The 17425-nt window shown below is 34.9% G+C and overlaps 1 protein-coding gene across 1 annotated transcript in view; it reads left to right on the forward strand.

The window, feature by feature from the left end:
* Positions 1–335: 335 nt before the first annotated feature.
* Positions 336–17425, forward strand: part of CDH19 (cadherin 19) — a 114498-nt gene continuing 97408 nt past the window's right edge. The window contains exon 1 of the mRNA XM_055296945.2: positions 336–469. The gene's annotated coding sequence lies outside the window, so the exon portion shown is untranslated. The remainder of the gene's footprint in view (positions 470–17425) is intronic.

The raw sequence follows: 17425 nt of genomic DNA on the forward strand, positions 1-17425 counted from the left end.
AGCTAATCCCCAAACAGAGGGCATGTCCTCTCTACTTGCAAAATTCTTGTACATAAGTTGAATTCTCTCTTTGTCAACTCAGGCCAATAAGTACTTTATTTTGTTTTTGCTTGTTGTTAGGGAAAAAAAAAAAAAAGATAATCAGCTCATACTACTTGCTTAGCTGCCTGCATTTTAATTCCAGACTATGAAACAGTGTCAGAGTGCCCTTATGATATTATGCACAAAAGGCTCAGTGTTTATGACTCTACTCAGAGAACCCAAAATAGCATTGAGTAAGCAATGACATACTGACAGTGTTGTGGTACTAAAAGCACAAGCGTCTGTAACTCTGGGCAATGAGGCACATCGAGAGTTTGCTGAGAAGACTGTGAAGCATAAAGAAGAAAGATTTTCCTACTCTTCCTCATGTGTCCAACACGAAGTTTGCTGTTCAATTTTCACAGAACTAGAAGGTGAAGTTACAAAGGTAAGACTATGATAATCAGGCATATGATAAACTACATGCATCATCTTTAATGAGTCAATAGGTCAAAAGTACTTGACAAACTGTTGCTAGGAAAATATTATAAAAATATTAAGGAAAATATTTACATAGGAAATAAGGAAAATATTCTAAAAATTTTAAAACCATGATGTGTACTGAACTTTCTCAAAACACGTGTTTGTGAGAACAATTCTCCATCTCTGTAACATAGATTATTGGGGTGGGGGAGAAGTTACACCTATGTTAGGATATTTAAAACTTCTCAAGTTTCTTAGAATAAATGGATCAACCTTTCTTTGCATGTCTTTCTATCTTTGCACTTTTTTCTTTGTTCAGGGTTTTATTTTTTATTTATCATGTATTTACCATGTAGATCAGATAATATGAACAATAGAGTTGTCATCATTAAGTATATGAGAAAAAATATTCATATACAGAATAAATATGAAAAATTTTAAGTATATTATAATTCCAAAAAAATTTAAATATTAGCATTACTATGAATAAAAACACATATATGTCTAAAATTGTACACACATATTAATTTACCTATATGTATTATAACATTTATACATAACACAAAAGGTAATTTCTCAAATATGAAAGATAGTATAAATTAAGGAAAGTATAAATTAGGAAAATGCATACTGTAAAAGACATTTTATATTGTTTCAATTCTAATTTGGTACATGCAATTTTAATTGAATTACTAATTATAATAAAATATTTCCAAATAAGTTTACCAAAGGGATTTAATAAATCTATTAAATATAAAAACATAAAATATTTAGCAACAAAAAATACCTAAATAGAGTGGCAAATGTTTTCTTTAGATTATGTCAATTTATATTTTAGCTCTATTAATTCATTTGTTGAATTAATATATCTGTAAGAAAGACTTTATTTAGATAAAATATTTGAAAATTTAGTAATATATATTTATGCTTTAGATGTAGTTACAATATTAAGTAAATTATATGCATTAATATATTCTTTTCTCAAATTCTTAATATAATATTGTAATTATCAGCAGTATGCCTACTTACTATAATTTTTAATTTGCAGGAATTTAAATTTCAATGTAATGTGAACATTTATATTGACCAAATAAAATAACTAACAAATTTATTTTTAAAAGGAATAAGCATTTCATTATTGTCTGCAATTATTCAAAATTTTTAAGCAATCAATTTATGTCATTTAGAAACCACCAGATCTCCTTTCCTTTACATATGTTTTCCACTTAACCAAGACTTCATAGCAGTGAATGAAATGCTCATATCATTATATAAATATCTGATTTTTACAGTCTTACACGTTAGTAAATTCTTTACTTATGCTCCAGTGAAATATTTATAATTTTAGGCACACACAAACACATCTGCGTATATCTAAAAGCATATGTCTTCTACTTATATTTTTTGTTTTGTTTTGTTTTTCACTTTGGAATGTTTGTAAGGTACATTTCCTCAAGAAACATAAAAAAATTTTGATGAAGTTATCATAAATTGAAGATGCTTTAAAATGACGTGCACAGATGCCTCCTATGCATTCTTAAGAAACCAGATCCATCTTTCAGGAATTTCTCCTAATAGAGCTACATATAATCTGATATATATCATCTATAACTAAATATAAACTGACCATTTTTGCCTCTCATGATCTTAGCATGTACTCTTAAATATATGTTATGTTTAAAACATTATATAGCAGTATTTGGCATGTTAGTGAGTAGTAATGCAATAGGAATAAATGTGTTAAACTGTTTAAAAGGAGATACTGATCTTTCTATATACCTTCTTTACATGAGAATTTATTGCTCCTAACCAAGTGTTTGAGAACCATGCTGGTGAATAAGAAAAATTTGTTGTCATGACGATTCCCTTTAACATCCATGATCTTCTATCATCTGTATCTTTGCTTTGGTGAAACAGATTGAAGTTGAAACACAACTAAGTATGGAAGCTAACAATAATCCCACAGGAATGCTTTCTATCAATGGTGAAAACAGCCTCTGATTGACAAAATGAGTGTCTTTGCAAAAGTAACTAGAAAGATGTTTGCCAGTTTAAAATAAAATCAAAACAAAACAAGATAAACTGTACCCTTAAAGAGTTTTTTTAAACCCACTCTCACCACCTTTCAGTTGAGAGAATACAGCTAAACGCTCTAAAACCTGTCAAAATGCGTAACAGATCAATTTCCTTTTCAAATGATGCCTACACTCTTGAATATGCTGATATGATTCGTTAAGAGAATGCTTGTCTGAATTTAAAACGTACTCTAGAATACATACCTTTGTCAAAATGTGTCACATTAATTACTCAATAATTATATTCAGAATCATCTAAGTATGTCTTAAGATTAAAGCAAAACATCATTTTTAGAAATCCTGCTTTGGCACAACAAGTGAAATTTGAAATGTTATTTTAGGACAGTGGTTTTTCAACATACCAGAGCATTAGATCCCAGTTTAGCTGTTTTTTAATTCTAAGAAGTTTCATGATAAATGAAATTTGCAAATTTGCAAGATGCTGTATTAAAGTGGGGATAATTTTGGCACATCAGTCGTGTCTTAAAATTACCTAGGTGATTTTATCTGTGTGCAAAATTTAGAAATGTCATTCCTGTGGAAATGAGCAAACCATAAACACATCACAGAAAAAAAGTCACTATTTTTCTGTCTATAAGTTGTTTTGTAGTTAAATTGTGTCAGAGAGTTTGCCATCTATTTTATTCCTAAAAAAGGCCTGGTGGAGAATATATGACTTTCTTTGATGGAGAGATAATACTACTAAACATAAAGGTAAACATAAAAATGTAACTAGAATAATAATAAAGGCAAAGAGAAAAGGTATAGATACATCTCTGAATTTTCAAGAGAGTAGTGTCATTTGTCACCAAGCAAATACTTCTTGACAGTGCTTGAAATTGCTCTTGAACTGGTAAAGCAAAATATAACTCTTTCCCCATAGTATTTGTTGAGAAATAAATGGGCTACAATGTCACTCGTCAGGTGGATATAATTCCCCTTCTTCTAAATCAGACTTTTCTTTGGGGGACTATGTAAGACATTGGTTTATTTTTGATTATTTTCTCTCCTTTGTCGAATGCTTATCGAATAACCCAACCCTGTAGGCATATGAGGATTTGACTCCAAATTTATTGGTTAATAACAAATAAGTGTATTTATGTTTTCACACACATATGTGTACCTGGCTACACATTTCTCTATTAACAGATAATTTTGAATGCATGTGTATACTCCTTTGATAATTTCAAGACCACATGAATTATTTATAAAATTTTCATGTCAGTTTATACAATATGGATTTAATAAAACCACTTATATGAAATTTAATTTAAAGTATTTTTAAAAATATAGAGCAAAGTTGTCATTTTGTGTACGTGTGTGTATTGCATTTTTAAACCAGTGTTTAAAACACACAATTCTTAACTCATAAATATGATTTTTATGAGATTATAACTATATCATTGGGATTTTTTTGTGTATAAAAAAGGAAAAAGCAATAGACTTTTAAGAGGGTGAGTTAAATATTAAAAATCTCAGCAAGACATTACTTAACTGGCTCTTAAACATTATGAAACAAAACATTAAAACTTTAGGGTCGCCAGATTTTTAAAAAATAAAGTAAGGAATTATTTTACATAAAACATCATCCCTTTCAACAGCATATACTAGCTGTCTGTATACTTATTGACAATTTGGTGCAGGTTCAGAGTCCACATAACTTAAAATTTTAGGAATAAAGACACATTTATTTATTCAATAATCCCAGTCACGCATTTAGATTAAACTAAATGCTGTTACATTTAAGTACTAAAAAAAACTATGTTTATTCTATCGGTACCAATTTCAAAGTATTTACAAACTTAAGATATCCTATCTATCTTTATTTTTAAATCCAGCTTGTAATATGAATTGACTATATTCACGATTTTTTCATAAATGTTCATGACTGTTTTCCTTCCTTAAGTTGATACGTATTTTTAACCCATTACATACAACCCTTGGAGGTATACTTTACTGTCTTCTGTGTTTAAAAAACTCAAAACACTTCTGTTTTGTTTTATACCATACACATTTTTGTTTATAATTAAGGTGATATTCTCAAATTTCTCATTTTGGGAATTAAAGAGTAGGAATTTATTTATCCTATATTCATACCATTAATGTTAAAACAATTTATTAATCTGTTTATAGTATGTTTTCAGTATTTATTTTTTATTGAAAATTGACAATTTATAATTGAATAAATTTATGAGACATAAACTGATGTTAGAATTCATGAAAACAATGTGGAATGATTAAATCAGGCCAGTTAATATATCCATCACCTCAAATATTTAACATTTTTTGTGGTGAGAACATTTGAACTTTGCTCTCTTAGGAATTTTGAAATGTAGAATACTGTACTATTAACTGTGTTCGCCACACTGTTTCATAGAACCCCTTCTGAAACACGAAACATACTCCTCCTGTCTGAGATTTGACCTTCATTTCCTCATCTGCCCCACCCCACCAGCCTTGGTAAATACCAGTCTACTTTATGCCTCTATGAGTTCCATTGTTTTAGATTCCACATAAAGTTGACAAAATGTGATATTTCTCTTTCCATGCTGGCTAAATATTTCTTAGTCACTCTTCATACACAGCTAATAGCAGACAATTAAAAAAAATCCCCAAAATATGCAATAATAGCATTAAATATTGTGCTAACCTAGTCCATCTGGCTCCACATTTTATGTTGACAATACCTTTTCATGATTAAATACTCTGAATAAACTCAACAAAATAAAGTTTTACAAATATGAATTTATTTTAAGTTAATATTCAGAAAATATAAAAAATATAAAACAAGTGATACAATTTTTTACATTATATCCTTTATTAAAGAGAGTCTAAACATTCAATTTTATATTATACAATTTGAAACTAAAATAATTCTTATCTCAAGAGATTGAATTCCAAAATATTTTGTATCAAAATAATAATATATTCTTATTTACCTTTTATAACATGTCTTTGAAGTGTACTTTCCATTTTAGTATTCGGTATTTTATTATAACTTCAATTAAATTTTTACTTTCTAATGCTGAGTTTCAGGGAGTACATGTGCTGGCTTGTTACATGTGTAAATTGCATGTTGCTGCGGTTTAGTGTACAAATTATATCATCACCCTGGTAGTGATAATACTACCTGACACATAGTTTTTTGATTCTCGCCCTCTTCTCACCCCACCATGAAGTAGGCCCCAGTGTCTATTACTCTGGTGTCCATATGTACTCAATGTTTAGTTTTCCACTTATAAGTGAGAACATGCAGTATTTGATTTTCTGTTCTTGCATTAGTTTGCTTAAGATAATGGCCTCCAGTTCCATCCCATTGAGGCAAAGGACATGATCTCATTTTTATGGCTGTATAGTATTCCATTGTGTAAAATTGTCAAATTTCCTTATTCTGTCCATTGTTGATGAGCATCTAGGTTGATTCCATGTCTTTCCTATTGTGAAAAGTGCTGTGATGAACATATTTGTGCATATATCTTTACGGTAGAACTATATATCCCTTCAAATATATAGTTAATAATCCACTACTAGGATTGCTGAGTTGAATGGTAGTAATATAATCCACTACTAGGGTTGCTGAGTTGAATGGTATTTCTAAGATCTTTGAGGTATCTCCAAACTGTTTTTCATAGTGGCTGCACTAATTTACATTCACATCAGCAGTGTGTAAGAATTCCCTTTTCTATGCAAATTTGCTAGCATCTGTTATATTCTGACATAGTAAGAGCCATTCTGACTGGTGTGAGATGGTATCTCATTGTGACCTTGATTTGCATTTCTCTAATGATTAGTGTTATTCGGAATTTTTTTTTATACTTTAAATTCTAGGGTACATGTGCACCACGTGCAGGTTTGTTACATAGGTATACATGTGCCATGTTGGTGTGCTGTACCCATTAACTCCTCATTTACATTAGGTATATCTCCTAATGCTATCCTTCCCCCTTCCCCCCACCCCATGACAGGTCCAGGTGTGTGATGTTCCCCTTCTTGTGTCCAAGTGTTCTCATTTTTTAATAGGCTTGTTGGCTGTGTGCATGTCTTCTTTTGAGAAGCTCTGTTCATATCCTTTTCCCATTTTTAAATGGGGTTGTTTGTTTATTGCTTGCTGATTTGTTTAAGTACCTTATAGATTCTGGATTTGTCAGATGAATAGTTTGCAAATATTTTCTCTGATTCTGTGTGTTGTCTGTTTGCTCTGTTGATAGTTTCTTTTGCTGTGCAGAAGCTCTTTAGTTTGATTAGGTCCCATATGTCAATTTTAATTTTTGTTCCAATCACTTTTGGAGTCTGTTATGGAATCTTTGCCAGGGCCTATGTCCAGAATAGTATTTCCTATGTTTTCTCCTTGGGTGTTTATAGTTGTAGGATTTACATTTAAGTATATAATCTGTACTGATTTTTTTATATGGAGGAAGGAAGGGGTCCAGTTTAAATCTTCTGCATATGCCTAGCCAGTTATCCCAGCACCATTTATTTAAAAGGAGTCCTTTCCCCATTGCTCATTATGGATGGCTTCATCGAAGATCAGATGGTTGTGGATATGCAGCCTCTAGGTTCTCTAACCAGTTCTATTGGTCTATGAGTCTGTTTTTGTACCAGTACCATACTGTTTTAATTACTGTAGCCTTGTAGTACACTTTTAAGTCAGGTAGTGTGATTCTTCCAGCTTTTTTTTTTTTTTTTTTTTTTAACTTAGGATTGCTTTGGCTCTTTGGGCTCTTTTGTGGTTTCCTGTGAACATTAGTATGATTTTTTTTTTAATTTTGTGATGAATGTCATTGGTAGTTTGATAAAAACAGCATTGAAACTGTAAATTGCTTGAGGATTATGGTCATTTTAACAATATTGATTAATCCTATCCATGAGCATGGAACGTTTTTTCATTTATTTGTGTCCTCTTTGATTTTCAGTAAGTTTTGTAATTCTCATTATAGAGAAATTACACCTCCCTGACTAGCTGTATTCCTAGGTATTTTATTCTATTTGTGGCTATCTGAGTGGGATTGTGGTCTTGATTTGGCTCTCAGCATGGATGTTATCAGTATATAGAAATGTTACTGATTTTTGTACCTTGATACTGTATCCCAAAACTTTGCTGAAATTTTAATGAGATCTAGGAACCTCTGGGCAGACTTTTCTAGGTATAGAATCATATTATCTGTGAAGAGAGATATTTTGACATTACCTCTTCCTATGTTAGCCTTTTAATTCTTTATCTTGACATTTCTCTGGTTAGGACTTCCAAAATTATATTAAATAGGAGTGATGAGTGTCAGCATCCTTGTCTTGTTCCAGTTCTCAAGGGAAATGTTTCCAGCACTTGCCCATTCAGTATCATGTTTGCTGTGAATTTGTCATAGATGGCTCTTACTATTTTTCAGGTATGTCCCTTTTATGCCTTTTTTTCAGGGTTTTTAATATGAAGAGATATTACATGTTATCAAAAGCTTTTCTGTGTGTATGGACATGATCATGTGATTTTTGTTTCTGGTTCTGCTTACGTTATGAATCACATTTATTTATTTAGATATGTTAAACAAATCTTGCATCCCAGGAAAAAAGGTAATTTTATCATGATGGATTGAATTTGATATGTTGCTGTATTTGGTTTGTTCGTATTTTGTTGAGGACTTTTGAATCTGTGTTCACCAGGATATTGGCCTGAAGTTTTCTTCTGCTGTTGAGTCTCTGACAGATTTTGGTATTAGAATGATGCTGGCCTTATAGAACGAGTTAGAAAGGAGTCCATCCTCCTCTAATTTTTGAAATAGTTTCAGTAAAATTGTACGCCCGCTTCTTTATAGTATCTGGTATAATTTGGCTGTGAATTCGTCTAGTCCAGGGCTTTTCCTGTTAGGTAGGTTTTTTATTACTGATTCAATTTTGGAACTCACTATTGATCTGTTTAAATTTCTTCCTGTTTCAATCTTGGGTGGTTGTATGTTTCCAGGAATTTATCAATGTCTTCTAGGTTTTCTACTATGTGTGCATAGACTCTCTCAGGTTTTTTTGTTTTGTTTTGTTTTTTTCTGTGGGGCCAGTGGTAATGTCCCCTTGGACATTTCCAGTTGTGTTTATTTGGATCCTTTTTTTTTTCTTTATTAGTCTTCTAGTACTCTACTAATCTTATTTATTCTTTCAAAGAACAACTTTGATTTTGTTGATGTTATGTGTGTTTTTCATGTCTCCATTTCTTTTTTTCTGTGGGGCCAGTGGTAATGTCCCCTTGGACATTTCTAGTTGTGTTTATTTGGATCCTTTTTTTTTTCTTTATTAGTCTTCTAGTACTCTACTAATCTTATTTATTCTTTCAAAGAACAACTTTGGTTTTGTTGATGTTATGTGTGTTTTTCATGTCTCCATTTCTTTCAGTTCAGCTAGCTATTTTTTATGTTAGCTCTGGGGTCGGTTTGCTCTTGTTTTTGTATTTCCTCTAGGTGTGATGTTACGTTAAGTAAAGATCTTTCTAACTTTTTGATATGTACATTTAACACTAATAAACTTTCCTCTTAACACTGCTTTAGCAGTGTTCCAGAGATTCTGGTATGTTGTGTCTATATTTTCATTAGTTTCAAAGAACTTCTTCCTTTTTGCCTTAATTTCACTGTTTACCTGAAGGTTGTTCAGGAGCAATTTGTTTAATTTCCATTTAACTGTATGGTTTTGAGTGATTTTCTTAGTATTTATTTTTATTGTTATTGCACTGTGTTCCTAGGTTGTGATTCGTATGACTTTGGGCTTTTTGAATATGTTGAGAATTGCTTTATGGCCAAGTGTGTGGTTGATTTTAGAGCATGTGCCATATGTACATAAGAAAAATGTATATTCTACTGTTGTTTGATGGAGTGCTCTGTAGATATCTGTTAGTTCTATTTATTAAAGTGTCAAGTTTAGGTTCGGAATATCTTTATTAGTTTTCTAACTCATTAGTGTGTCTGATACTGTCATTGGGGTGTTAAAGTCTCCCAATTATGATTGTGTGTTTATCTAAGTTTCTTCGTAGGTCTTCGATACCTTGGTTTATAAATCTTGGTGCTCCAGTGTTGGGTGCATATATATTTAGTATAATTAAGTCTTCTTGTTGAAATGAACCCGTTATCATTATGTGATGCCATTTTTTGTCCTTTTTGATAGCTGTCTGTTTTGTCTGAAAGAAGAATAGTAGCTCCGGCTCTTTCTTGTTTTCTGTTTGCTTGATAGATCTTTCTCCATTCCTCTACTTTGAGCCTGTGGGTGTCATTGTACATGAAACAGATATTTTTAATTCAGCACATAGTTGGGTCTTTAAAAAGTGGGGCATTTAGCCCATTTTCTTTTTATTTATTTATTTATTTATTTTATTTTTATTTATTTTTTTTATTATTATACTTTAGGTTTTAGGGTACATGTGCACAATGTGCAGGTTTGTTACATATGTATCCATGTGACACGTTGTTTTGCTGCACCCATTAACTCGTCATTTAGCATTAGGTATGTCTCCTAATGCTGTCCCTCCCCCCTCCCCCCACCCCACAACAGTCCCTGGAGTGTGATGTACCCCTTCCTGTGTCCATAAGTTCTCATTGTTCAATTCCCACCTATGAGTGAAAACATGTGGTGTTTGGTGTTTTCTCCTTGCAATAGTTTACTTAGAATTATGTTTTCCAGTTTCATTCATGTCCCTACAAAGGACATGAACTCATCATTTTTTACAGCTGCATAGTATTCCATGGTGTATATGTGCCACATTTTCTTAATCCAGTCTATCATTGTTGGACATTTGGGTTGGTTCCAAGTCTTTGCTATTGTGAATAGTGCGCAGTAAACATACGTGTGCATGTGTCTTTATAGCAGCATGATTTATAGTCCTTTGGGTATATACCCAGTAATGGGATGGCTGGGTCAAATGGTATTTCTAGTTCTAGATCCCTGAGGAATCGCCACACTGACTTCCACAATGGTTGAACTAGTTTACAGTCCCACCAACAGTGTAAAAGTGTTCCTATTTCTCCACATCCTCTCCAGCACCTGTTGTTTCCTGACTTTTTAATGATGGCCATTCTAACTGGTGTGAGATGGTATCTCATTGTGGTTTTGATTTGCATTTCTCTGATGGCCAGTGATGATGAGCATTTATTCATGTGTTTTTTGGCTGCATAAATGTCTTCTTTTGAGAAGTATCTGTTCATGTCCTTTGCCCACTTTTTGATGGGGTTGTTTGTTTTTTTCTTGTAAATTTGTTTGAGTTCATTGTAGATTCTGGATATTAGCCCTTTGTCAGATGAGTAGGTTGCAAAAATTTTCTCCCATTCTGTAGGTTTCCTGTTCACTCTGATGGTAGTTTCTTTTGCTGTGCAGAAGCTCTTTAGTTTAATTAGATCCCATTTGTCAATTTTGGCTTTTGTTGCCATTGCTTTTGGTGTTTTAGACATGAAGTCCTTGCCCACACCTATGTCCTGAATGGTATTGCCTAGGTTTTCTTGTAGGATTTTAATGTTTTTAGGTCTAAGATTTAAGTCTTTAATCCATCTTGAATTAATTTTTGTATAAGGTGTAAGGAAGGGATCCAGTTTCAGTTTTCTACATATGGCTAGCCAGTTTTCCCAGCACCATTTATTAAATAGGGAATCCTTTCCCCATTTCTTGTTTTTGTCAGGTCTGTCAAAGATCAGATAGTTGTAGATATGTGGCATTATTTCTGAGGGCTCTGTTCTGTTCCATTGATCTATGTCTCTGTTGTGGTCAGTACCATGCTGTTTTGGTTATTGTAGCCTTGTAGTATAGTTTGAAGTCAGGTAGCGTGATGCCTCCAGCTTTGTTCTTTTGGCTTAGAATTGACTTGGTGACACGGGCTCTTTTTTGGTTCCAAATGAACTTTAAAGTAGTTTTTTTCAATTCTGTGAAGAAAGTCATTGGTAGCTTGATGGGGATGGCATTGAATCTATAAATTACCTTGGGCAGTATAGCCATTTTCATGATATTGATTCTTCCAATCCATGAGCATGGAATGTTCTTCCATTTGTTTGTATCCTCTTTTATTTCATTGAGCCGTGGTTTGTAGTTCTCCTTGAAGAGGTCCTTCATATCCCTTGTAAGTTGGATTCCTAGGTATTTTATTCTCTTTGAAGCAATTGTGAATGGGAGTTCACTCATGATTTGGCTCTCTGTCTGTGATTGGTGTACAGGAATGCTTGTGATTTTTGTACATTGATTTTGTATCCTGAGACTTTGCTGAAGTTGCTAATCAGCTTAAGGAGATTTGGGGCTGAGACGATGGGGTTTTCTAGATATACAATCATGTTATCTGCAACCAGGGACAATTTGACTTCCTCTTTTCCTAATCGAATACCCTTTATTTCCTTCTCCTGCCTGATTGCCCTGGCCAGAACTTCCAGCACTATGTTGAATAGGAGCCGTGAGAGAGGGCATCCCTGTCTTGTGCCAGTTTTCAAAGGGAATGCTTCAAGTTTTTGCCCATTCAGTATGATATTGGCTGTGGGCTTGTCATAGATAGCTCTTATTATTTTGAGATACGTCTCATCAATACCTAATTTACTGAGAGTTTTTAACATGAAGGGTTGTTGAATTTTGTCAAAGGCCTTTTCTGCGTCTATTGAGATAATCATGTGTTTTTTGTCTTTGGTTCTGTTTATATGCTGGATGACATTTATTGATTTGCGTATGTTGAACCAGCCTTGCCTCCTAGGGATGAAGCCCACTTGATCATGGTGGATAAGCTTTTTGATGTGCTGCTGGATTCGGTTTGCCAGTATTTTATTGAGGATTTTCGCATCAATGGTCATCAAGGATATTGGTCTGAAATTCTCTTTTTTGATTATGTCTCTGCCAGGCTTTGGTATCAGGATGATGCTGGCCTCATAAAATGTGTTAGGGAGGATTCCCTCTTTTTCTATCAATTGAAATAGTTTCAGAAGGAATTCCTCTGTCACCACCAATTCCTCCTTGTACCTCTGGTAGAATTCGGCTGTGATTCCATCAGGTCCTGGACCCTTTTTGGTTGGTAGGCTATTGATTATTGCCACAATTTCAGAGCCTGTTATTGGTCTATTCAGAGATTCAGTTTCTTCCTGGTTTAGTCTTGGGAGGGTGTATTTGTCGAGGAATTTATCAATTTCTTCCAGATTTTCTAGTTTATTTGCATAGAGGTGTTTGTAGTATTCTCTGATGGTAGATTGTATTTCTGTGGGATCGGTGGTGATATCCCCTTTTTCATTTTTTATTGCATCTATTTGATTCTTCTCTCTTTTCCTTTTTATTAGTCTTACTAGCAGTCTATCAATTTTGTTGATCTTTTCAAAAAAACAGCTCCTGGATTCATTAATTTTTTGAAGGGTTTTTGTGCCTCTATTTCCTTCAGTTCTGCTCTGATTTTAGTTATTTCTAGCCTTCTGCTAGCTTTTGAGTGTGTTTGCTCTTGCTTTTCTAGTTCTTTTAATTGTGATGTTAGGGTGTCAATTTTGGATCTTTCCTGCTTTCTCTTGTGGGCATTTAGTGCTATAAATTTCCCTCTACACACTGCTTTGAACATGTCCCAGAGATTCTGGTATGTTGTGTCTTCGTTCTCATTGGTTTCAAAGAACATCTTTATTTCTGCCTTCATTTCATTATGTACCCAATAGTCATTCAGGAGCAGGTTGTTCAGTTTCCATGTAGTTGAGCGGTTTTGAGTGAGTTTCTTAATCCTGAGTTCTAGTTTGATTGCACTGTGGTCTGAGAGACAGTTTGTTATAATTTCTGTTCTTTTACATTTGCTGAGGAGAGCTTTACTTCCAACTATGTGGTCAATTTTGGAATAGTTGTGGTGTGGTGCTGAAAAAAATGCATATTCTGTTGATTTGGGGTGGAGAGTTCTGTAGATGTCTATTAGGTCCACTTTGTGCAGAGCTGAGTTCAATTCCTGGATATCCTTGTTAACTTTCTGTCTCGTTGATCTGTCTAATGCTGACAGTGGGGTGTTAAAATCTCCCATTATTATTGTGTGGGAGTTTAAGTCCCTTTGTAGGTCACTGAGGACTTGCTTTATGAATCTGGGTGCTCCTGTGTTGGGTGCATATATATTTAGGATAGTTAGCTCTTCTTGTTGAATTGATCCCTTTACCATTATGTAATGGCCTTCTTTGTCTCTTTTGATCTTTGTTGGTTTAAAGTCTATTTTATCAGAGACTAGGATTGCAACCCCTGCCTTTTTTTGTTTTCCATTTGCTTGATAGATCTTCCTCCATCCCTTTATTTTGAGTCTATGTGTGTCTCTGCACGTGAGATGGGTTTCCTGAATACAGCACACTGATGGGTCCTGACTCCTTATCCAGTTTGCCAGTCTGTGTCTTTTAATTGGAGCATTTAGCCCATTTACATTTAACGTTAATATTGTTACATGTGAATCTGATCCTGTCATTATGATGTTAGTTGGTTATTTTGCTCGTTAGTTGCTGCAGTTTCTTTCTAGCCTCGATGGTCTTTACAATTTGGCTTGTTTTTGCAGTGGCTGGTACCGGTTGTTCCTTTCCATGTTTAGTGCTTCCTTCAGGAGCTCTTTTAGGGCAGGCCTGGTGGTGACAAAATCACTCAGCATTTTCTTGTCTATAAAGTATTTTATTTCTCCTTCACTTATGAAGCTTAGTTTGGCTGGATATGAAATTCTGGGTTGAAAATTCTTTTCTTTAAGAATGTTGAATATTGGCCCCCACTCTCTTCTGGCTTGTAGAGTTTCTGCCGAGAGATCAGCTGTTAGTCTGATGGGCTTCCCTTTGTGGGTAACCCGACCTTTCTCTCTGGCTGCCCTTAACATTTTTTCCTTCATTTCAACTTTGGTGAATCTGACAATTATGTGTCTTGGAGTTGCTCTTCTCGAGGAGTATCTTTGTGGCATTCTCTGTATTTCCTGAATCTGGATGTTGGCCTGCCTTGCTAGATTGGGGAAGTTCTCCTGGATAATATCTTGCAGAGTGTTTTCCAACTTGGTTCCATTCTCCCCGTCATTTTCAGGTACACCAATCAGACGTAGGTTTGGTCTTTTCACATAGTCCCAAATTTCTTGGAGGCTTTGTTCATTTCTTTTTATTCTTTTTTCTCTAAACTTCCCTTCTTGCTTCATTTCATTCATTTCATCTTCCATCACTGATACCCTTTCTTCCAGTTAATCGCATCGGCTACCGAGGCTTCTGCAGTCTTCACGTAGTTCTTGATACTTGGCTTTCAGCTCCATCGGCTCCTTTAAGCCCTTTTCTCCATTGGGTATTCTAGTTATCCATTCATCTAATTTTTTTTCAAAGTTTTTAACTTCTTTGCTATTGTTTTGAATTTCCTCCCATAGCTCGGAGTAGTTTGATCATCTGAAGCCTTCTTCTCTCAACTCATCAAAGTCATTCTCCATCCATCTTTGTTCCGTTGCTGGTGAGGAACTGCGTTCCTTTGGAGGAGGAGAGGTGCTCTGTTTTTTAGAGTTTCCAGTTTTTCTGCTCTGTTTTTTCCCCATCTTTGTGGTTTTATCTACTTTTGGTCTTTGATGATGGTGATGTGCAGATGGGTTTTTGGTGTGGATGTCCTTTCTGTTTGTTAGTTTTCCTTCTACCAGACAGGACCCTCAGCTGCAGGTCTGTTGGAATTTGCTAGAGGTCCACTCCAGACCCTGTTTGGCTGGGTGTCAGCAGCGGTGGCTGCAGAACAGCGGATTTTCGTGAGACCACAAATTCAGCTCTCTGATAGTTCCTCTGGAAGTTTTGTCTCAGAGGAGTACCCGGCCGAGTGAGGTGTCAGTCTGTCCCTACTGGGGTGCCTCCCAGTTAGGCTGCTCGGGGGTCAGGGACCCACTTTGGGAGGCAGTCTGTCTGTTCTCAGATCTCCAGCTGCGTGCTGGGAGAACCACTACTCTCTTCAAAGCTGTCAGTCAGACAGGGACATTTAAGTCTGCAGAGGTTCCTGTTGAATTTTTGTTTGTCTGTGCCCTGCCCCCAGAGGTGGAGCCTACAGAGGCAGGCAGGCCTCCTTGAGCTGTGGTGGGCTCCACCCGGTTCGAGCTTCCTGGCTGCTTTGTTTACCTAAGCAGGCCTGGGCAATGGCGTGTGCCCCTCCCGCAGCCTCGCTGCCGCCTTGCAGTTTGATCTCAGACTGCTGTGCTAGCAATCAGTGAGACTCCGTGGGCATAGGACCCTCCGAGGCAGGTGCAGGACACAATCTCCTGGTGTGCCGTTTTCCAGGCCCATTGGAAAAGAGTAGTATTAGGGTGGGACTGACCTGATTTTCCAGGTGCTGTCTGTTACCCCTTTCTTTGACTAGGAGGAAAGGGAACTCCCTGACCCCTTGTGCTTCCCGAGTGAGGCAATGCCTTGCCCCGCTTCGGCTCGCGCAGAGTGCACTGCACTGACTGTCCTGCACCCACTGTTTGGCACTCCCTAGTGAGATGAACCCGGTACCTCAAACGGAAATGCAGAAATCACCTGTCTTCTGTGTCGCTCAGGCTGGGAGCTGTAGACCGGAGCTGTTCCTATTCAGCCATCTTGGCTCCACCTCTTTAGTCCATTTTCATTCAGCGTATTATCTATCTTCTAAAAAATCCTCATTAACTCCAAACCTCTCATTGCTATCATCCCAACTCTCTGTTTTCCCTCTCAGCAACTTCTTTGAAAGAATACTTAGAATTGTGGAACTTCATTCTTAACCTCCAGTTACCCTTCAATTCATTATTTCTGTTTCCTGAGATTCACTCCTAAAACTTCTCTTCAGCTATACAGCAAATTATTATTTTTTCTTAATTGAAGGCTGATATAAAAGATCAAATTTGGAAACTTATGGTGTACATTAGTGGAAGAAATAAGCAGAATTATTCTTTATGTTGTGGTCTCTTTCAGTGACAAATTAGAAAAAATATATATATATTTGTGTTCATCTGTTAACACTAGTTTATTTTTTAATACAACGTTATGTAGAACTCTACTTTCTTGATACTCTGAAGTTTTTTTGACTACTAAGTTTTTCTACTATGCAAGTCTCCAAATATCTTTGCCATAATCCTATCCAACATCTTTAAACACCTAAGAGAACTTATATGTCAAAAAGTACACAGCTTATCTCAGCAATTAGGCTTTAAGTTTAGACACAATAAATAATACGTTGATAAATTCTTTGTATAAGAACATTTTAGATATCAATTTATTTCTTTAAGATAGAGTCACAGATGTGAGATTGAAAATAAAATGACTTTTAGTATTTAACACTCTAGAAACATCATTGGTTACTTTCAAAAATACAATTCCTATTTATTTTGCTGTTATTATAAACAATTTATAACAAGAATTTATGAACGAAGGCCAATAAGTATATGGAAAAGTTTTCAACATCACTAATCATCAGGGAAATGCAGATCAAAATCACAATGAGATATTATTTCACCTCAATTAGAATGTCCATTATCAAAAAGTCTAAAAAAAAATACTGTTGTGAATGTGGAGAAAATGGAGCTCCTTCATTGTTGGTGAGAAGGTAAAATAGTATAGCCGTTATGTAAAACAGTATGAAGATTTCTCCAAAAACTAAAAATAGAACTAGATAGAAGTAGTATATGATTCAGCAATCTCACTACTGGGTATTTATTGAAATGAAAGAACATCAGTATATGAAAGAACATCAGTGTATTGCAACACAATTCACAATAGCCAATATATGGAAGAAAACTTAAGTGTCCATCAAGAAATAAAAGAATAAATATAATGTGGTGTATATACACAATGAAATACCATTCAGCCATAGAAAAGAATGAAATTCTATCATTCACAGCAACATGGATGAACCTGGACTGCATTACTTTAAGTGAAATAGGTCAGGCACAGAAAAATAAATACTGCAAG

Source organism: Symphalangus syndactylus, chromosome 1 (genome assembly GCF_028878055.3).
Source record: "Symphalangus syndactylus isolate Jambi chromosome 1, NHGRI_mSymSyn1-v2.1_pri, whole genome shotgun sequence".
NCBI classification, from domain to species: Eukaryota; Metazoa; Chordata; class Mammalia; order Primates; family Hylobatidae; genus Symphalangus; species Symphalangus syndactylus.